This window comes from Mauremys reevesii, linkage group 26 (assembly GCF_016161935.1).
Source record: "Mauremys reevesii isolate NIE-2019 linkage group 26, ASM1616193v1, whole genome shotgun sequence".
Lineage (NCBI taxonomy): Eukaryota > Metazoa > Chordata > Testudines > Geoemydidae > Mauremys > Mauremys reevesii.
The window spans coordinates 14,697,222-14,720,108 of NC_052648.1; the positions used below are offsets into that span (position 1 = coordinate 14,697,222).

The following is a 22,887-nucleotide window of genomic DNA, read 5'->3' on the forward strand; positions in this document are numbered from 1 at the left end:
CTTCGAGGCGCCTGGACCACTTGCAAAATCAAATACATTCCAATATTTGTGTTGGCAGGAATTGTTGGTTTTTCATTACTTTGAAAAGTTGGGGAAAACCAAGTGAGTGGCTACCAGCAGTGATCACAGAAGCAGTGATGTCTAGTGGTTTGAGCAGAGGACTGGGGAGCCAAGATTCCTGAGTTCTAGTCCCAGCTCTGCCACTGAGTCGCTGTATGACGTGGAAAAAGAACAGGAGTACTTGTGGCACCTTAGAAACTAACAAATTTATTTCAGCATGAGCTTTCGTGAGCTACAGCTCACTTCTTCAGATGCATAGAATGGAACACACAGATAGGAGATATTTATACATACAGAGAACATGAAAAGGTGGAAGTATGCATACCAACAGGAAGAGTCTAATCAATTGAGATGAGCTATCATCAGCAGGAGAAAAAAAACTTTTGAAGTGATAATAGAAGGTGTGAGGAGAACTTAACATAGGGAAATAGATTCAATTAGTGTAATTAGTGTAGTCTCTGTTTAAGCCTAACTTAATTGTATCTAATTTGCATATTAATTTGAGTTCAGCAGTCTCTCTTTGGAGTCTGTTTTTGAAGTGTTTTTGTTGCAAAATTGCCACCTTCAAGTCTGTCACTGAGTGGTTAGAGAGGTTGAAGTGTTCTCCCACTGGTTTTTGAATGTTATGATTCCTGATGTCTGATTTGTGTCCATTTATTCTTTTGCGTAGAGACTTTCTGGTTTGGCCAATGTACATGGCAGAGGGGCATTGCTGGCACATGATGGCATATATCACGTTGGTAGATGTGCAGGTGAACGAGCCCCTGATGGCGTGTCTGATGTGATTAGGTCCTATGATGGTGTCACTTGAATAGATATGTGGACAGAGCTGGCATCGGGCTTTGTTGCAAGCTGGGAATGATTAGACTCTTCCTGTTGGTATGCATACTTCCACCTTTTCATGTTCTCTGTATGTATAAATATCTCCTGTCTGTGTGTTCCATTCTATGCATCCGAAGAAGTGAGCTGTAGCTCACGAAAGCTCATGCTGAAATAAATTTGTTAGTCTCTAAGGTGCCACAAGTACTCCTGTTCTTTTTGCGGATACAGACTAACACGGCTGCTACTCTGAAACCTGTATGACTTGGAGCGAGTCTCTCTGGCCCAGCGTGTCAGGTGGGTCTAATGATGTAGCCACCATCCGGGAGTGTGGTGAGGCCAAACGGATGAGTGTTTGGAAAGGGCTTTGGGACCCATGAGTAACAGACATTGAGACATGGAAAGCAGCATTAGGGGCAGCACTTGTGAAAGTACCGGGGCACACACAGCTTGAGTTCTGCAATATTCATTTCTGAATGTGACTTGACTTTAAATATCGGAGAGTCTGTCTGGGAGCCATAGCACAACCATTGCTGACTGTCATGATGTTATTGCAAGTCACATTGTATGTGAGGGGTTTCTTAAAGCCCCAGTTCCTGGAGTCAGGTAATTATGTGAAACTCTCGGCTGTTTTTAAACTACGTTTGTTGCCCCTCATGGTTGCAGAGAAAAGCTGGAAAACATGGTTCCTAAAGGCTCAAAAACCAAAAGGCAAAGAAAAAGAGGAACACCCAGAGGCTGAAAGAGAGCTGGCTGCAGACATGCCATCTGAACCGGCTGGAGCCTTTCTTGCTGTGGCTGCCTGACAAAGGCGAGAAGAGGGTGAGAGTGCATTTTTACAGTATGAGGCAGTTTTGACCCACATATTACAGCAAGGCAGTTCCACAGGAGGAACTGAGAGCAGGACTGGCATTTCCAGGCAAGCTGGGATAAAGAGTAACACTACACACGTGCGGCACTGGATAGAGAAGTCAACTTTGCAGAGGCTATGCTCGTATTTGTGGAAGTTTTGGCAAATGTATCTAATTCCACTGAGATGGCAAAGCAATCCTGCCCCTGCCGTCTCAGGAGACAGAACCACCAGCTTTCATGCAGGTTCCTGTTGCACCCAATTCCCTTCCCTTTCATGTGTGTGCATGTCATGAGATGAGCTGCAGAGTGGAAAGAGGTAACCCACAGGGAGCTCATTTTCCACAACCAGACAGCAACCGCAAATGATTCCAACATGACAAAGCAGCCAAGCCAGACCAGTATGTGCTGGCATCCATCCTGCAGCAGATGCCAAGGTCCTGGCAATGCAACCCAAAGCTGGCCCTAGGGGCCTGGTGTTTCCCACACAATGGGTCCTCTAGCCCCCTTGTTCAGACTGTGAGAAGGGAAGAGTGTGCTGTGCGGAGGGTCACTAGTAAGGGAATGGCTGTAGTGTCAGTCATTTCCAGAAGCCCTGAACACATCTGGCAGAGATGATCATGAGCACATGGTAATATACTGACCCCTGACAGCTCCCTGCTTTCTGGCTATCTGACTGGTGCTGTTTGTTTCAGATGTCAGAGCTGCCCAGTTCTCCACAGTTTAGTCCTTTGTACAGGTCAGCTGGGAACACTGACCAGTTTAGTGTTTCTCTGGCTCCTGGCTCATTGTGGGGTGGACTGCACATGGAATCAGAGAGCAACCTGTGTGCATTAAGAAATAGCTGTGGCATTAAAGAGAAGGCTTCATGGTCCCCTTCTTTTCCACGGCTCTTCTCATGCAGTTTCCTAGGGGTCCACAGTGCTAAGCCAATAACTTTTGGCCTTTTCTATTTTTAATAATTCTCAGTGTTCTCATTTAAGTGCCTTGAGTGTGCAGTTAGTTCACTGTGTGGATGATCTGGGGCTCCTGGGGGTTCACTCGCATTGGTCACAGGGGTCAGAGAGCAAGGCAGGGGGAAAGGAGATGCATTTTTGTGATTCCTGACTCCCCAGTGTATGACCTTCAGATGTCATCTGAGCCTACCCGAAACAGCCCGACATTTCTTTCTGACACCCAAATCATGGCCTCAGCCAATCCTTTTAGCGCTTGCTTTAGATAGACAGCACTTTTATTTCCCACATAAACATGGCTAACAAAGCGTTTAATCACCAGGAACAGTCAGCAGTAGATGGACTTTCTGGCAAACCAGGTCGTGAATGCTTTGTCACAGTGAGAACTGGCTCTGAGAGATGCCCTGCTGGAATTCACTATGCCAAGGTGGCTCACTGGACTGTAGCAGAAATTACAAAGTAATTAATTTTCTTTCCGCACAGAGAGGAGCCCTTCAGTGAGAGCACGGCTGGGGTTTATGGCCTTTGCAATTCCTGCTACGTTTAGAACTAGAGCAGAGCAAATAATGGTTTTCTTGGTTCACTGGTAATTCCAAAAAATAGGGAGGGGGAAATAGTCTCAGGTTGAACTGAAACCAAAGGTTTTAGAAATTTTTGATGAATCTAAAGTTTAAAAAAATTCCTTGTGAGTCAAACAAAACATTTTGTTCAACCCAAAGAGAAACGTTTCGTTTAGAGGTGAGAATTTTTAAAAGTTTTTTATTTTAAAAATGTTAAATTTAAGGACATTTTGAAACAAAAAGTCATTTCAAATAGAAAAATCAAAACATTTTGTTTAAAAAAAATGAAAAGTTTTGATTTTGGGGAATTTTTTTTTAGTTTTTTTTTTACCCAAACAATAGGGTAAAATCTCACAAATTTCACAAAATGATCTGGTGATGCCGAATCTACATTTTTCACTAGAAAAATTTTTTTGTTCAACAAGTTTTGCACAGCTCTACCCAGAATCTCTCCTGCTGGCTCCCAGGAACACAAACTATTTCAGGTCAGCTTACGGAGCTGCCCCCCGGTCTGGTTGGGTGCTCTCGGACATAGACAGTCAGCATCAGGGTGGGACTAGCAATCATCTGATATTCTCTTACCTCCACCAGAGCCGCAGTTGGGGGACAGCTGCCCATTAGAGCACGTGCACATATTCGGCCGTGAACAAAACCCATCGCCACAAGAGTTCCGGCAAATTGCTGGAGAGAGACAAGAAGAAAGTGAACAGTGTTGCCATGCGGTGCCATGCGCATATGGCCTGCTTTCAGAATTTCCAAGGCCAGGAAGGCCCTCTGTGAGCATCTAGTCTGACCTCCTGCATAACACAGGCCAGAGACCTGCCTCCAAAATCCCTAGAAACACATCCAATGTCCTTAGCTTCCAGCAAAGGCCTGATCTGTGGTATCTGGGCTATTGGTGCTACGGCATGAACTAGGGTTGCCAACTTTCTAATCGCACAAAACCGAACACCCCTGACCTGCCTCTGTCTAGCCCCTTCCCCAAGCCCTGCCCCTGCCATGCCCCTTCTCTGGGGCCCCAACCCCTCTCGCTCCATCCCCCCGCCCTCCACTGCTTGCTCCCCCCCACTCTCACTCACTTTCACTGGGATGGGGCAGGGGGTTGGGGTGCAAGAGGGGGGTGAGAGCTCCAGCTCGGAGTGCAAGCTCACGGGTGGGCTGGGAATTCGGGGCTTGGGGTGTGGGAGGGGGCTCAGGGCTGAGGCAGGAGGTTGGGGTATTGGGGGGTATGGGGTGCAGGCTCCAGGAGGGAGTTTAGGAGGAGGAGGGGACTCTGGGCTGGGGTACCAGGTTGGGGTGAGTGAAGGGGTTCGGGGTACGGGGTCCCGGTGGCACTTACCATGGCTTCCAGGAAGCGTCCGCCAGATCCTTGCAGCCCCATGGCTCATGGGTAGCCAGGGAGGCTCCGTGTGCTGTCCTTGCACCCACAGGCGCCGCCCCCACAGCTTCCACTGATCGTGGTTTCCAGCCAATGGGAGCTGCAGAGCCAGCCTTCAGGGTGGGGGCTCCCTGGCCGCCCTGCACCTAGGGGCTGCAAGGACCTGGGGGCCACTTTTGGGAGCTGCACAGAGCCAGGGCAGGCAGGGAGCCTGCCTTAGCCCTGGGCCCCACTGCACTGCCAACTGGACTTTTAATAGCAGTGCCGATTGGAGCAGCCAGGGTCCCTTTTCAACCAGACGTTCCAGTTGAAAAACCAAACTCCTGGTAACCCTAGCGTGAACCTGCTCACAGTGAGGATTAATATTCCTCTAAAGAAGATTAAAGCTTCCGTTGGCTGCTGGAAATTGCTGAGCAGCACATGGGAACACCAGCCTGAGCAGAACAGCAGCTGGAAAGGTTGCACTAGCTCCCTAGGGCTGACAACCTTCCTGGGGACACACTCAGACCGAGGGGTGAGAGGACACGATGTTTCCTTTGGACCTAACCCTCCCAAGTCTTGTCCTCACATAGTTCCCCCCTCCCAGTGATGGTTGGGACTGAAGACACGCACAGCACCAGTTCTGCTGGTTTCAGGTGTTTGTCAAAGGCTATTGTGGTGACAATTTGCCTTAGGCCAAGTTTAAAAGTGTTGTCAAGATTTCTATCTTTCCTGTGAAAACTTCAGAACCCTGGGGGGTGGAGGAGCATGTCTGCGTAACTGAGACCCTCCTTCATCTGTGAGACCCGTGGGTCAGATCAGAGAGTCATAGAATCATAAATTCCAGGCCAGAAGGGATCATCGTGATCATCTGCTTTGAACTCTTGTATCACACAGTGCACAGAACTGCCCCAGAATAACTTCTAGAGCAGATCGTTTAGAAACACATCTAGTCTTGATTTACAAATTGTCAGTGATGGAGAATCCTTTGGTAAATCGTTCCAGTGGTTAATTTGTCTAACTTCAATTTCCAGCCCTTGGCTCATGTTAGACTTTTCCCTGCTACACAGCAGAGCCCATTATTCAATAGTTGTTCCCCTTGTAGATACTTATAGACTGTAATCATCACCCCTGAAATCTTCCCTGTGTTAAGGTAATAGATTGAGTTGTTTAAGTTGAGTTGGTTTTCTAATCCTTTAGCCATTCTCGGGGCTCTCCTCTGATCCCTCTCCAATTTATCAGCATCCGTCTTGAATTATGGACACCAGTGCCAAACACAGAGGTAAATGAACCTCTCTTCTCTGACTGGAGATTTCCCTGTTTATGCATCTCAGGATGGCATTAGTTTTCTTGGCCACAGTGTTGCACTGGCTATTAGCCAGGATGGGTAAGAATGGTGTCCCTAGCCTCTGTTCGTCAGAGGATGGAGATGGATGGCAGGAGAGAGATCACTTGATCATTGCCTGTTAGGTTCACTCCCTCTGGGGCACCTGGCATTGGCCACTGTCGGTAGACAGATACTGGGCTAGATGGACCTTTGGTCTGACCCGGTATGGCCTTTCTTATGTTCTTATGTTATGTTCTTACTGGGAGCTCACGTTCAGCTGATTTTCCATCACAATCCCCAAATCTTTTTCAGAGTCACGGCTTCCTCAGGTAGAGTCCACCCTCCTGTAAGCATGGGCTCCATTCTTTGTCCCGAGAGGGATACATTTACACTGAGCTGTATTCAAATATATATTGTTTTCTTCTTCCCAAACTACCAAGTGATCCACATCACTCTGTATCTGAGACCGGTCCTCTTCCATATTTACCCCCCAACCCCCAATTTAGTGTCATCTGAAACTTTCACTGGGATGATTTTATGTTTGCTTGCAGGGCTCTGTTAGAAATGTTAACTAGAGGAGGGCCAAGAACCCTGCCGAACCCGACTGGAAATGCACCTGCTCAGTGACAATTCCCCATTTACAGTTACGTTTCAAGACCTCGGTTAGCCAATTTATAATCCATTTAAAATGTGCTATGTCAATTTGACATCATTCTAGCTTTTTAAGCAAACCGTTGTGCAGTACCAAGTCTTAGAGAAGCCCAAATATATTACACCAACATTATTATCAACCACATTTATAATCTCATCAAAAAAGGTGTCAGGTTAGTCTGACAGAATCTATTTTCCATGAACCCATGTTGATTGGCATTAATTACATTACCCTCCTTTAATTTTTTATTAATTGAGTCCCAAATCAGCTGCTCCATCATCTTGCCGAGATCAAGGCAGGCCTATTATTATTCATTCTGTCATTCTGTTTATCCTTTTGAAAAATTAGCACATTCGCTTTTTTCCCCAGCCTTCTGGAACTTACCCAGTGCTCAAGACAGATTGAAAAGCAGCATGAATAGTCCAGTGAGCTCCTCAGCCAGCTCTTTTAAAACTCTTGGAAGGAAGTTATCTGGACCTGCTGATTTTAAAATGTCTAACATCATTGGCTTCCATTTAACATCCTCCAGAGATACAAGTGGAATGTCAAGAGAGTTACCAACATATGATGAGACTATACCAGGGACCTAGCTACAGGGGCGGCTCTAGTAATTTGGCCGCCCCAAGCAGGGCGGCATGCCGCAGGGGGCGCGCTGCCGGTCCCGCGGCTCCGCGGGACCTCTTGCAGGCGCGCCTGCGGAGGGTGCGCTGGGAGGGCGGCAGGCGGCTCCGGCGGACCTTCCGCTGGCATGCCTGCGGGAGGTCCACCCGAGCCGCGGGACCAGCGAACCCTCCGCAGTTATGCCTGCGGGAGGTCCGGTGGTCCCGCGCCTCCGGTGGACCTCCTGGAGGCATGACTGCGGAAGGTCCGCCGGAGCTGCCTGCCGGCAAAATGCCGCCCCAAGCGCGCGCTTGGCGCGCTGGGGTATGGAGCCGGCCCTGCCTAGCTAGGGTCAACTGGAGCTCTATCCATTGTTTTCCAAGCCCAACCCCCTTCCCTCTCTCCATTGTGGGAGTGCTGCTCTGCCCCCACCTGAGACCAGGGAAGCCAAAGAGCATTCTGGCAGTATTGTTTCAGTATAGTGTAAGCAGAGATTGATTAGAGCCCAGCAAGAAGCTCTCATCTCTGCGTGTTTTATACAAAACAATGACAATGTAGAGTTCCCAAGGATCAAGAACCCAGATGGCATGTGTTACAGCTCTGCAGGGCATCGGCTAGCAGCGCTGAGTGTCACTAACCTCACATGCCATTAAGCCACTCTTTGGCTGGGAGTTCCCTAACCCCTGTGATATAAGCAGCATTAAATCTGCTCCTGGTATGGTCAGCTGAATTTTTTCAGAAGCACAGGACAGCTAAATTAATCAGCAGGATTTCCTGTCGTGAGGAGAATTGTGGGTTTTCTTGTTTGTTTTAATCCCACTTTCATGCTTGGGTCAGAAGTCTCATTCCTTCATTTTTAACTCTTGAGTGATCTTGACTCTTTGTTTTCTCTTTGACTTTGGTGAGTAGTATTCATATTAACTACACGCAAAACCTACATAAAAGAATATTATTAAGATTGCAAAGTTAGGAAATACCAGATGTAAGGCTGTCTGAGCAAGCCTCTGTGTGGCATTATGGTACTGTGGAAGCCAGTAAATAATTAACAAGGATTTGAAGAGATCTTAATGAATGTTAGTCAGTTAGCAAGAGTCAGGCCATACTGTGACCCTAATGATGTGAGATTTGTAGAAGCAAGATAATGTGAGACAGAGTGAACTGTGTGCAAAGTTATGGCGACCTTGCATTGATAACCAAATGTGCAGTCTTGTTTTTTTCTTGGTAGTGAGACAATAAGATAAGCCTTTCTGCTATGTATAAACAAAATGTATTTGTTGCTTTTTACTGTCTCCATGATTGCTAGAAATTGTCTGTAACAAAGGTATAAAGGCTTGATGTAATTGTTTACCAGTTGAGAGACCTGTCCAGGACTGGGGCGACCCTGTGTCCTATGGCACTCTCTCCCTCCATTGTAATTACTGGAGAAATAATAAAGTATTTGATTTTGCTGCACCCAAACAAAAAGCGAGAACTGAGTTTTTCTTCGACAATTTGGGGGCTCGTCCGGGATGGCAACGCCCACGGACCCACAGACGGCTACTACGGATCATTCCCCTTCGAACCCCATGGCGCCACATGAGAGGTATGAGACCTTTTGAAATCTCTATTGGGGTATCGGAGGAGGACTTTCCGTGAGGACGTCTGTCTCTGTTGGGCTCACGCCATCTGAACTTATTGACTGTGCAGCAGGATCAGATGCAAAGTGGTATTGGGGAGAGGCCCCAATAAGGTTAGTTTATAGCAGTACTGGGAACTGCTGAGTTGGCCAAGGAAATGCATAAGGTAATGCATAAGGTAATGCATAGGTAAATGCATTAGAATGCACCGGTGCTGAGGGTCTTTAATTACATGACCACAACTATGTTTTCTGCAGGATCACTGCCTCACTCAATGCACAGGATGGACGGCGCTCACTAACTGAGCAGCTAGTCAATATTTTGTTTTATTCTCGTTGGTCAATATGTAGCCCCAGGCCTTATTTGCTGCAGACTATATACCAGGGGTAGGCAACCTATGGCACGCGTGCCGAAGGCGGCATGTGAGCTGATTTTCAGTGGCACTCACACGGCCCGGGTCCTGGCCACCAGTCCGGGGGGCTCTGCATTTTAATTTAATTTTAAATGAAGCTTCTTAAACATTTTAAAAACCTTGTTTACTTTACATACAACACTAGTTTAGTTATATATGATAGACTCATAGAAAGAGACCTTCTAAAAGCGTTAAAATGTATTACTGGCACGCGAAACCTTAAATCAGAAAAAATAAATGAAGACTCAGCACAGCACTTCTGAAAGGTTGCCGACCCCTGCTATATACAAACCCTGCTATGAACAGAGCATTATTAATTTCCTCATAGGCTTTTCTAGGGTGCTTATCACTATGGTAAGGGAGCGCTTCAGCAACATTAATGGATTTATTTTCACAGCATCCCTGCAAGGTGAAGGGGGGTGGGATTATCCCCATTTCACACATGGGGAACTGAGGCACAGAGAGATTAAGGTCACAAGTATCCACTAATTTTGGGAGACCAATTTGGACCTGATTTTTCAGTGTACTTAGCATTATCTAGCATTTTATATGTCCAAAGCCCAGTTCCCATTGACTTCAATTGCAACACTCAGCACTTCTGCAAATCAGATCCCATGGTTCTAAATCAGGCACCCAGAAAATGAGGAATACACAATGAGGAACAAATGCTGGTTGAAGTGACTTGCCCAGCATCATGCAGGACTCTGTGACTGATGCAGGGACAGAATCCAGTTCTCCAGGGCAGCATTCGACTGCCTTAACCGTGAGACCATCCTTTCTCTTCCTGCACCCCCTGCCTCTTTTACCACACACTGTCCAACTTCTGCAACAAATGAGGCAGAGCCCTACAAACAACAGCCTCCTTCGCTACACAACCCTGATCCATCCCCAGAGCATGGGTGGGAAATAGTGTGTGACAATGTAATTTTAGGCTGTATCATAACACATACACAGAAGGGGACCGGACTGACCACCAGCACAGTTATTCTGGTATGGCTCTGCCCTATTCCAGAAGAGTTACTCTGCTTCCTTAGTCAATATCAATTCAGTGGTCACTCTGGGGGAAGACTGCCCCCTACCGAATCACCAACTATGTACAGCACCTGGAACATTGTGGAATTCCTGTCTTCACCCAGCTGTCGCTAGCCTAAAAAGTGTATGTTATCAGCCCATTTTGACACCTTACCGTCCACCCCATATCCTTAGACAATACCAGCCCTAGTACAGACCCTTTTGGCACCCCACCATTATGTTTTGCCATGAAGAAAATTGACCATTAATTCCTACTCTTTGTTTTCTGTCTTTTAGCTGGTTTTTGATCTAAGATAGAACTTTGTCTTTTGTCCAAGGACTAATTAAAAGAGATGATCGAAACTGGGATTCTGATGATAAAAAGTTGTTTCTGATGACATTTCTCAGTGGGAAATAATGAAATAAATGAAATGAAAATGTTCATTTTGTTTAATTTCAAATTGAAATTTTTGTTTCATTTTGGTGTTGTAAAACCAAAAATAATTCAAAATGGCAGAGTGGGCGAAGGAAAAATGAAATACTGTAAGTATGTCAATCTGTAGCTTTTCAAAATTCAAAAATTTTGAAAGAAAACTTCTTGTTCTAAAATTTTTGCTAGAAAAAAAGTGTTTTCAACCAGCTCTGCTGATTAGTTTCCTTACTAGCTTCTGGCGAGAGTCTTTGCCCAGGGCTTCTTGAAAGTCTAAATAGGAAGATAGAGTTTCCTATATCAGATCAGCTGATCTACCTAGTCCAGGGTCCTGTCTCTGACAGTGACTAGTACCAGATGATTCAAAGGAAGATGTAAATCCCTGATCATAGACAATCTGTAGTGACAATGTGTCTTTAGATCTAGGCACCTAGTTAATGTTTCTTATAAAAATAGCAAAGAATCCTGTGGCACCTTATAGACTAACAGACGTTTTGGAGCATGAGTTTTCGTGGGTGAATACCCACTTCGTTGGATGCATCCGACAAAGTGGATATTCACCCACGAAAGCTCATGCTCCAAAACGTTTGTTAGTCTATAAGGTGCCACAGGACTCTTTGCTGCTTTTACAGATCCAGAGTAACACAGCTACCCCTCTGATACTCTTATAAAAATGTCTTCCTCCAAGCAAGCAGTTTTAAATTAACTTTTCTTGCTTGGGAGTCACCTTTGGGGACAAATGTACTAGAGCAGGTATCCAGACTGTCCGATTGAAAGGCCACAGTGACAATTCTTATTTCTATTAAATGGTGCAGATTATAACCACTCATCTATAATCATCCTGCAGAGACTACCCACTCCATCAATCAGTACTCTTGCTAAAGCAGATTAGGAATATTCATTTCATCAGCTGCGAGGGTGGATTGTGTATCTCATCACTGCAAGATAGCTAGTTCCCTGGGAGATGCCCTGTGATATCATTAAAAGGGAAGTCGATACTCACGAACAATGCACTGATTTCCTCCCGGCAGCGTTTTCCATCCAGGGCAGCAGTACGAGTGGAACCTTGAGCCGCAAACATTAGGTCTGTCATTTAGAAAACAAACATTTAGAATCAATTTTATTCTCCATTCTCTGCAGCTGGAGTAGTCAACAAAGTTCCACTGTCGTGTTAGAGCATTTTAACGGCCTTTGATATGGCATATCACTGCCAGTTTGTTCCCTCAAGCAGAGCGCAAAACCAGCCTCAACAGATAAATCCCATTAAAGAGAATCAACACACAGTATTTTAATAAAACGCCAATTAACTTTGAACCTCTCTTTCAATAAAGTAACTACCATAGGCCACAGCTGTACCTACACTCATGTGGAGGAGCATGTGCATCACGCTGCAATTCCTTAGGATAAACAGCCGGAGGGCTGGCTGCTCAGGCTGCAGAGTTGTGGCATATGGAACTTTTCACTTCCATCCTCTGGTTTCAGGCCCAGACCGGGGACCGGAAGATACTGCTGTCCAAAGGCTGTTCAGTGGTTGGTGTGAAATGAGTTGTGGCCTCCCACTTGCACCTGGTGTAAAGTTGTCTGTGCACAAAATGGCCGTATCAGCTGGCACTTGGTGGTTCTCTTGAAGCTGCCTCAGCAACTGTGTATTTCCAGACTCTCAAATATTGATTTATATGGACATTGAACCTTAACTCTGGTTCCTGGCTTTCTGCTACTTGGGTTGTTGTTTTTCAGTTACAACACTGTTGTAGTATAGAGAGAACAGATCAGCCAGTGATCTGGGCACTTGTTTGGGACATGTGAGGCCTGGGTTGAATTCCCTGCTACACCACAAACTTTGGGTGCTATCTTGGCAATTCACTGAGTCTCTCTGTGCCTCACATTGCCCTCTGTAAAATGGGGAGATAGCACTGCCTGCCTCACAGGGGTTATGGGATATGTAAATACATTAATGACAGTGAGGCACTCCGATACTTCAGTGGGGGCCATATAACTATCTAAGATAGATTTAACAGCCTTATGTTACTGAGATGAGCTCTCAACCTTCCCCCCTAGATAGATTTACTATGCTATACAACAGAGGTACTGTATGTTCTGCACTAGAGCTGGCCAGAAAACAAGAATTCCGTTTCGCAAACAATTGTGAGGTTTTGACATTTGTTCTGCATCAGAACAAAAACGAGACCTTTCAAAACTTTTAGTGAAAACCACAAGAGAGAGAGAGACAAACCACGCAAGAAGAACCAGGTAATTAGGTCACTCATGAGGGATGAGACACAGACTCAAGTCCCTGCTCTGATTCAAGCAGAGAAGGGACTTAAACCTGGGTTTCCCTCATCCCAGATGAGTATCCTGACCCCTGGGCTATTGGCTATTCAGGGGTGGCAGTCACTCCCTCTCTCTGGGTTTGACCAGAAATTCTGTCTCTTAGACCTGAGAAACCTTCCCAACAAAAGTTTTGTTGAAATCAATAGATTCCCGGGAAAAGTTTTGGTTTCAATTAACCAGCATTGTCTGACACAACAATGTCTCACTGAAAAACTCCCTCCCCGCTCTCTTCAGCACAGAGGGTCCTTATGTCTGTAGCTCAGCAGTGCTGGACACGATCTCATTCGCGTCAGTGTGACTGCACTGGAATTCCTATTGACTCACACCCTTACTGGGGAGATCAGACTTGGGCTCTGAGGCTTGTTTCTTTCTATAAATGTTTGCTGGTTCCCTGATTTCACTGCTGTGGTCTGTTTCCCAGTTATTGGGTACCTATCAGCAGAACTGACCTCCCTTACGTTGCCTGTCAGTCTTAGATCCCTTCCTTTTCTCCCTGCATATCTTTCTGCTAGGAGAGCCTGCACTAGCCGTGTTGATGCAATCGACAAGGGCGGGGGCGGGCAATGGGATTCAATGGGTGATGCTGCATGATGGAACCTAGAGGATGGGACTGGGATGGGGCATGGTGGAGCATTTCTGGAGGTAAGGGAATCCCCAAAGAGTCTTCGAGAGTCCCTGAGGCACCCAGCTAGGTGTCCTCAGCCCTTCAGCATCCACCAAAGCAGCCATTTCCCCTTGGTCGTGGGCTCGTTTGTTTTCTGATTCCAACTGAAGCTTTATTCGTTTTCATGAAGCGAACAAAGCAAGACCCCTGGAGCATGCACACATGGAAGGTACTTTACTGAGGCCTATCCAGAGTGTTGTGTCGTTGTTACACCTCACCAATTCCTAGCTAGACAATTCACTTCTCACGCCTACATGGAACAACCCAAGCTTCCCAAGCAAACCTCCGACACCAAGCCACTTCCCATCTGCACACCAGGCACTGTCAGGTGAGCAATCCTGAGAACACGCTGCTAAGACAACCCTGACAAGTCGTCCTCTGAGCAAGAGCTGCTGAGGTGTTAACGTGGGACCAGACTGGTGCATCAGAGATAAGGGAAACTTCCCCACCTTGCCCAACTCACAGCTGCAGACCTTGAACTAACCTGAGCCTAAGAAGGAGCCAGAATTTACCACTGTACATTGCCAAAGAGCCACAGTAATATGTCAGCAGCCCCCCATCAGCTCCCCCACAGCGCCTCCCGCCCACTGGCTGCCCCACCGATCAGCACCTCCCCCTCCCTCCCCACACCACCCGATCAGCTGTTTCGTAGCATGCAGGAGGCTCTGGGGTGGAGGGGGAGGAGCGAGGGCACGGCAGGCTCAGGGGAGGGGGCGGGAAGAGCCAGGGGTTGAGCAATGAGCACCCCCCGGCACACTGGAAAGGTGGCGCCTGTAGCTCCAGTCCCGGAGTCGGAGCCTATACAAGGAGCCGCATATTAACTTCTGAAGAGCCGCATGTGACAGGCTGGCCACACCTGCAGTATGACCTTATGCGGAGGAACAGCCTGAGGCTGTATAATTCAGAGATACAGACATTATAAGGCCAGAAGGGAGCACTGTGATCATCTAGTCTGACCGCCTGCCTTGCACAGGCCACAGACCTGCCCTGAATTAATTCCTGTTTGAATTAGAGCAGATCTTTGAGCATCGACCACCACCCTTGGTTAATTACCCTCATTGCTGAATATTTACACCTTATTTCAAGTCTGATTTTGTCTAGCTCCAGCTTGGACCTTGTTACACCTTTGTCTGCTAGAATGAAGAGCCCTTATTATCAGATTTCTGCTCAGTATGAAGGTATTTATAGACTGTGATCAACTGCAACCTTCTCTTTGTTAAACTAAATAGATGGAGCTGCTTGAGTCTGTCACTAGAAGGCATGTTTCTGTATCCTTTAATCATTCTTGTGGCTCTTTGAACCCCCTCCAATTTATCAACATTCTTCTTGAATCATGGAAACCAGAATTGGACACAGTATTGCAGCAGGGGTCACACTAGTGCCAAAACCAGAGTTAACATAACCTCCCTACTCCTACTTGAGATTTCCCTGTTTATACATCCCAGGATCGCATTAGCACTTCTGGCCACTGTGTTTCATTGGGAACTCATGTTTAGCTGATCATCCACCATGACCCTCAAGTCTTTTCGAAGTCTCTGCTTCCCCGGACAGAGCCCCCATTCCGTAAGTATGGCCTACATGCTCCTTTCCTCGATGTACAACTTTATGTCTGGCTGTATTAAAACATGTATTGTTTGCTTGAACCCAGCTTTCCAAGAGACCCATATCTCTTTGTATCAGAGACCTGTCCTCTTCAGTATTTACCACTCCCACAATCGTTGTGTCATCTGCAAACTTCATCAGTGGTAATTTTATGTTCTCTTCCAGGTCACTGGTAAAAATGTTAAATAGTGTAGGACCAAGAATGGATCCCTGAGGGCCCCATTAGAAACCCAGAGGCTCAGTGATGATTCCGTGTTAACAATTACATTTTGAGAGCCTTCTGTTAGCCTGTTTTAAATCCATTTAATGTGTGCCATGTCGAATTTGTATCACTCTAGTTTCCTAATCAAAATGTCATGTGGTAACAAATCATGTGCCTGACAAGAGCCTAAGCAAATTATAGTTACATGTTATCAACCAAACTTGTAATCTCCTCAAAAGAACATCCAGAGTTAGTTTGATTGGCTCTATTTCCCATAAATCCCTGTTCATTGGCATTAATTCTATTGCCCTCCTTTAATTCTTTCTGTATCAGCTGCTCCATTAGGCTGCCCAGGACCGATACCAGGCTATAATTAGACTAGCAGACTGCCTACACACAAGGGGACTGAAGTCAGGTTGCACAGGTAACCCTAACTTTGGCATTTCCTTAACCGCCCAGCTTGGAAAGTTCTCTTCATTGCTGGGAGGAGGAGAACTCCCCAGTGGGTGATGCTCCAGTGGGATTTGCAAACCTCAGCAACTTGCAGAAGGGACTTTCTTTCTTTCTTTAAATTGTGCCTCCGCATGAGAGCAGTTGTGTGGGGGCAATGGCAGCTCCAGGATACCGCAAAGGAAACATCTAACTCACAAGCCTCTGCAAATGCCTCCTTTTGACACTGAAAACCGGCTGATGTTCCCCTGAGCTTCATTTCCATTAGCAAGTTCTTTTCACATTCCAGTGAACAAACAGTTCCCCAGGGCTTGTGGCCCTATTGCCGATAGTGCGTGGGACCGCTGTGATGGAGCCATACCTGATCAGAAAGCTCAGTTTGCAGAGACCCATTCATTTTACTCTGGCAAACACTTGGGACCTCTGCCCAGAGTCACAATAGTGAGCAGATGATGTTGTCATTGCATTATTGTTCATTCAGCTCCTGCCCCGCATTCCATCAAAAGCAAAAAGCTGTTAAACTTTCTATATCACTTGTATATCTAATTATAAATACATATAATTCAAATGCGTTATAAAAAGATCATCGATTTATAGATTTTAAGGCCAGAAGAGACTAGTCTAATCACTCAGCCTGACCTCCTAGATAACACAGGCCAGAGAACCTCACCCAACGATTCCTGCATCAAGCCTCTTCACTAGAAGAAGGCTAGACAACCAGAGATGTAACATGAAAGGTAGGGAATGTTATCACATATTTATAAGCTTCTTTTGGTTAATTATCACATCACCAATTGCCCTGAAAAAAAGTTCTAACTACAGAATACACAAAATCTGTAGGCGTCTGGAGGATCAGGGAGGGGGATTTGTAATCTGTAGCTGCTATTTAATCAGATAAGTACCCCAGAAGGCTCTGGTTCCTGCACAGATCTCTGTCCTGTCTTCCCAGGAGTTGAGTGTGCCTGTTATATTGTATGGCTGTCTGGCATATCCAGCAGTGATGTCACAGTATCTCGTGTGACCTCTTGTGGCTTGTACATAAGATCTGTGAGGAGCAAGGTTGTCAGATAGTGAGGTGTAGGCTCCCATTGAAGACTTTGGCATCACGTGTGGCCCTTTTTTCAATCAGTTTTTCTGCATCTGTCTTTCCTTGTTTGTTAGTTATATATTATACACAGCTGGATGACTCCACAGCACTTTCCAGGGGAGAAGGCATTGGACAGTGTGTATCTCTTACATAAAGTGCAAGCTTTAACTACAGTCTCCATACTCTTCAGACCATTCACAAATTCCAACAAAACCATCACGCAGCGCTCACCATGCAAACACAGAGGCTGCGCTAGTTTCCTGTCACTTTCTGCCACCCACTCAATTCCTTGCAGAGAGCAAGCATTGTCTGTTTCCCTTCAGCCCTTTCCAGCAACATCCCCATTACTAACTGCGTGAGCATTTCAGAGAATCTGCTCTAGCTGTTACTGCCATTTCCCTTTGCTATCATTATCATCGCCCCTCACATACACTGAGCTTGGCTGGACATCCCTTTAGCCCATGCTGGCAGCCTTTTTGTTAACACAATGCATGATGCTGGAGTGTATCTGTTCTAAACAAGGAAGCCTTAGTGTGGCTGCAGCCCGAGTCCATTGTACCCCTCACGGGAATGGGCGATCTGTGAGCAAAGCCATCTTTGCACGTCTGTGCTCCATTCTGTTCCCTGAGCAATGCTGAGCAGTCGGGATCCTTCCACTACTCATTAATGGTCCCAAGGGTCATTACTGCAACTGAGGGTGCAGAGAAGCCTCAGCCAGGCCCCTTTTCATGGCAACACCCTCTATGCTGGCTGCTGCACCAGCTCTGCTCTCTTCGCTGGGATGATCATCCCATGGCTGTCTATGCCAGGCCAGATTTCCCCACTAAATCAACAGAGAGTATTCCCCCACCCCCTGAGAGCCACTGGAGCTGCTGAGCTCTATGAACCCTGTCCCTTTGGCTTGATAGCTGCTTCGCTCCAGTCTTGAAAAGCAACGTGCCAGTCAGTGCAGCCAAGGACTGGGGCCCAGCAATTCTGCATCATAGGGCAGCCCAACCATTGAGGCTTTCCAAAATAACCCACAAATCTTCCTGCTGGCTTGTGGGTAAGATCTGGGCTTGAGAGGGGCAGTGGGCAGTGACAGCTTGCCATGTATCCCATCTGCTCTGGGAGTTCGGCAGTGGTAAAGGCTACTGCTTCAGGGCTGAGTGTGCCACCACATCATACAGCGCCTCTCTCTCTCACACACACACGCACACACACACACGCACACACACGGTTGGTGTCACTGATACTTCAGGCTCTGCCTCACTCGGAGAAAAGGAACAAACAAAGTAAACATACCCTAATCCTCATTCTATGGGCCCCCTAGAGCTGTTAATTTGAGAAATTCGCTCTTTCAGATGAAAGGTCCATGCAGTGACCCAGCTGCATAGTGTGCATTCCAGGAGAGGGCTCTAAAACTTCCCAGGCAGAACAGTTGTTTGGTTATCCGTTCCTGGGCCCTGGATCCTGTAAGAAGCAACAGCATAAAGGACCCTAGTGTGGGTTTGTTCACTATCAGCTCAGAAGCAGTAGATGCCCCCTGATGAACTAATGGCAAATTCGGATACATTGTAGAGCTTCTTGCTGATGTGCAACAAGATTTCATGTAGTCGAACCCTCTGTAGCAATGGCTTGGTTGGGACACGGCAAGGCTTTGTACACGTGTTTTGTGGTATTCTGGGAGCTCCAGACTTCTAACGTTGAGCAAGTAGGTTCCCGTGTGAATATATTTCTGCTCTTTCTATTCTTTCCAATGACTCTTCAACATGACTTTGAAGATCTCAGTTCAGCCTAGACCATGCAGCTCAATCCTTGATGTAGTAAAGGTCACTTTTCTAGTTCCCCTCTTCAGTAGGCTCAGCATGCAGACTGAGCTTCTCTGCAGAAATTGTTGTAATTTTGTGCACTATATTAATTCAGCATTTCCATGCTCCACCAATCTATCCGTCATTCAGGCACACGATTGCAAACAGAGCAATACCCAGCAGGGGTGTCTTTAGTCTATAATGCCAACATTTTCACACTTGGGTACCTTAGACTAAGCACTCATGGTAAACCTCTCTTTAGGCACCAAATACCTATGGGATCAGCCTATTTAGCTGCCATTAAGGTCGGTGATGAAAATGAAACCAACACTTTGATTTAGCAAAAAAAAAAAAACAGGAGTACTTGTGGCACCTTAAAGACTAACAAATTTATTTAAGCATGAGCTTTCGTGAGCTAAAGCTCACTTCTTCGGATGCATAGTTTTTTCATGAAGTTGATGGATTTCCACTCCATACGGCTAAATGCAGTGCCTTGCATAATGACAGGTTTCAGACTAACAAATTTATTTAAGCATGAGCTTTCGTGAGCTAAAGCTCACTTCTTCGGATGCATAGGATTTTAGCTGTGATTTAGCTGTCTGAATACAGAGCTGGGTCCCTAACTTTAGGCACCCAAGTATGAACATTTTTGGTCTTGATTTTGTAGGAAAGGCAGCCAGCTGCATTTGTATCAAGATCCATATGCACAGCAGACTGAAGCTACACCTAGCCTGAAAAGGGTATCTTGGCTAATGCTGTTTGACTATTTTAAATTCCAACATGTACACAGGAAAGAGAGGAGATCCAGTAGAGCTGGTCACTAACTACGACCACCTAAAAATCCAGCACACATTGCTGGAGCTGCTGAGCTATGAACTATAACTGTTAGGAAAGGATAATGCAAATTGTGCTCAACTGAGAAAAAAAATTTTAGAACAAAACCCAATCTTGAATTAGAGATGCCAGGTGATGGACAATCCATCACATCCCTTGGAAAGCTGTTTCAATCACTAATTACCATCATTGTTACAAACATGCACATGTGATGGGCTGAACCTCCCATCTGGGGTGCCATCTGATGTGCTGCTGTCCCCTGCACCTGCCTGGGCTTCCTCACTCTGTCATAGAATCACAGACTATCAGGGCTAGAAGGGACCTCAGGAGGTATCTAGTCCAACCCCCTGCTCAAAGCAGAACCAATCCCCAGACACATTTGTGCCCCAGTTCCCTAAATGGCCCCTGAAGGATTGAACTCACAACCCTGGGTTTAGCAGGCCAATGCTCAAACCACTGAGCTATCCCTCCCCTCCCCTCCTCTTACTTCCCTTGCCCAAAATAAGCAAACAGAAAATAACAAACCGCTAACTCTTTGTCTGTTCTCTAGTCAACACGCTTAAAACTCACTAGAAATCACCGCCAGTGTTGTAGTGCAATAAGCTGTGCACGTTACCCTGCTCGCTGCACCACTGTGTCTCAGCCTGGACTCAGCTCCTGCCTTTCCCTTCAGGTGTTTTTCGCAATCTTACTTCTTGGACGGAGATAGGGGGACCAGATGTCCTGATTTTATAGGGGACAGTCCCGATTTTGGGGTCTTTTTCTTATATAGGCTCCTATTTACCCCCCCAACCCCCACCCGTCCCGATTTTTCACACTTGCTGTCTGGTCACCCTCGATGGAGAGGCAATGGAGAAGAGTCCTGATTGCCTTACTTCCCAGCCTTCTATAGAATTTACATAAGGCAGGAAACTTTTGTTTCCCAGTCTGACCCCCCCACGCCTTCTTAGTGGAAAAACACTGAAAGCCCAAGATGGGGGTCTAGTACCAGGTGACCCGATCACCTGACCCTGTAGTGTCAAAGCAGCAGCCCAGGAAGCTCCTTAGGAATGAGGGAGATTAGTATCTTCAAAGTTCTATTGTCCTTCTTAAACGGCTCATTCAGGCTGATGGCCTACAGTCTGGTGGGCGTCCCCCAGCTACACACACAGTTGTAATTGTTACATAGTCAATATTCCTAACTTCAGATCCAGAAATGATATATGTGCACATATTGGATAATCACATTCAGCAAATCATAACCTTCCCAATGATACCTTATATGACCCATCTTGCATAAAACATACCTTAGTTATGCCATAGTCATATCATAACAATACTTCTATAAAGAACCTTATTTCAATTTAATTTTTCAGGCTTCAACTTCCAGCTATTAGATCTATTAGTTCTGCCTTTGTCTGCTAGATTGAAGAGCCCTCTGCTATCAGAAATCTCTTATATGCTGGAATCAAATCATCTCTGAGCCTTCCCTCTGATAAGCTAAATAAATTGAGCTCCCTTAGCCTGTCAGGCATTAACTCACTTGTGGTACAAACCTCGGGAACATAAGACAGCTTGTAATTTTCACACGAGTTAGATGGGTCATTAGAACACCTAAAACTAATTGCCCCAATACTAATTTCCCCCTGCTGTTACACACCCCTTCTTGTCAACTGTCTGAAATGGGCCACCCTCGTTACCACTTCAAAAGTCATTTTTCCTCCCTTGGTATCCTGCTGTCAATTGAATTGTCTCGTTAGACTGACCTCACACTTGGCAAGGCAACTCACATCTTTTCATGTGTTTATACCTGTATTTTCCACTCCATGCGTCTGATGAAGTGGGTTCTAGCCCACGAAAGTTTATGCCCAAATAAATTTGTTAATCTCTAAGGTGCCACAAGGACTCCCTGTTGTTTTTGCCGATACAGACTAACACGGCTACCACTCTGAAACAGGTCAAGTTAAAGATTAGTGGGGAGCCCAGGGCCTGATTTCTAAAGGTATTTAGGTACCTACAAATGCAGATAGATGCCTAGTGGGATTCTCAGAAGCACTTGGCTGTGTGTGACATTCTCTTGCCTGAAATATGCAGGAGGCCAAAGTGAGCAGAGTGGTCCTTTCTACGCTTAATATCTATTACTATGTGCTACAAAATTAGAGGCATTTCAACATGAAACACAAGGAGACCCCATTTTGTACAGGATAAAATTAATGGTTTCCCAAGAATGGCCTAAAGGGAGAGGAGAGTTCGGGTACGTCTACACTACCCGCCGGATTGGCGGGTAGTGATTGATCTATCGGGGATCGATTTATCCAGGGGCGGCTGTAGCAATTTCGCCGCCCCAAGCACGGCGGCAGTCCCAGTGGCTCCAGTGGACCTCCCACAGGCCCACCGGAGCCGCCTGCCGCCCTCCCGGCGACTGGCAGAGCGCCCCCCGCGGCATGCCGCCCCAAGCACGTGCTTGGCATGCTGGGGCCTGGAGCTGCCCCTGGATTTATCGCGTCTAGTGTAGATGTGATGAAATCGATCCCCGAGTGCTCTGCCATTGACTCTAGTACTCCAGCACCACGAGAGGTGCAAGCAGAGTTGACGGGGGGGCAGAAGCAGATATGCTATTCTCATAGCTGAAGTTGTGTATCTTAGGTCGATCCCCTCCGCTCCCCTCCCCCCCCACCAGTGTAGACCAGGACTAAGACTCCAAATTGAGATCCCACTGGCCTTCTCGGCAGTAAATCAGGAAGGAGGACACTATTCTGCAAGGAGGAGAAGGGGGACCTCATCAGCAAGGCTGAGAAACCAAATGCTTGGTACATGTATAGCAATTACCTAGATATGGAACAACTTAAGCAAAGGACAAGAGATACTTCATTGTAGCTAGGGACAAGTGTTCAGATAACATTGTAATTGTATATCCTACACGGAGCTGTAAACATCAGTGAGGCTCTGTGGTCAGGAAAATTCAGAGACAGTAGCAAAGGCTAGGGGAGAGCCAACCTGAATTTAAGAAAAACGGCTGCCCACCACATACCAGCCTTGAAAGGGTTAAGGAAGCTCAGAAAGGATCAGTCAGTATGATCGGCCCCACAGGAGGGGATTAGGCTGGAGGAGCAACCCCTGACAGGAGGGTGAAGCAGGCGTGAGCTGGGCTAGTAGGAAGCTGGGCACTGAAAAGGTGGCAGTGAGGAAGCCTGCAGACACCCTTGGTGCATTGAAGAGGGAAGGAGGGAACCCTGGGAAAGAGCAAGACTCTGGGAACCTGGCCCTGAAGGAAGGGTGTAAACGCCATAGTGGCATGGCCG

General features: G+C 46.5%; 1 pseudogene; it reads right to left on the minus strand.

Annotated features, from left to right (window-relative positions):
- LOC120391957 overlaps window positions 1–18,278 on the minus strand; it is a 77,512-nt pseudogene extending 59,234 nt beyond the window's left edge.
- Between the last annotated feature and the right edge of the window lie 4,609 nt (window positions 18,279–22,887).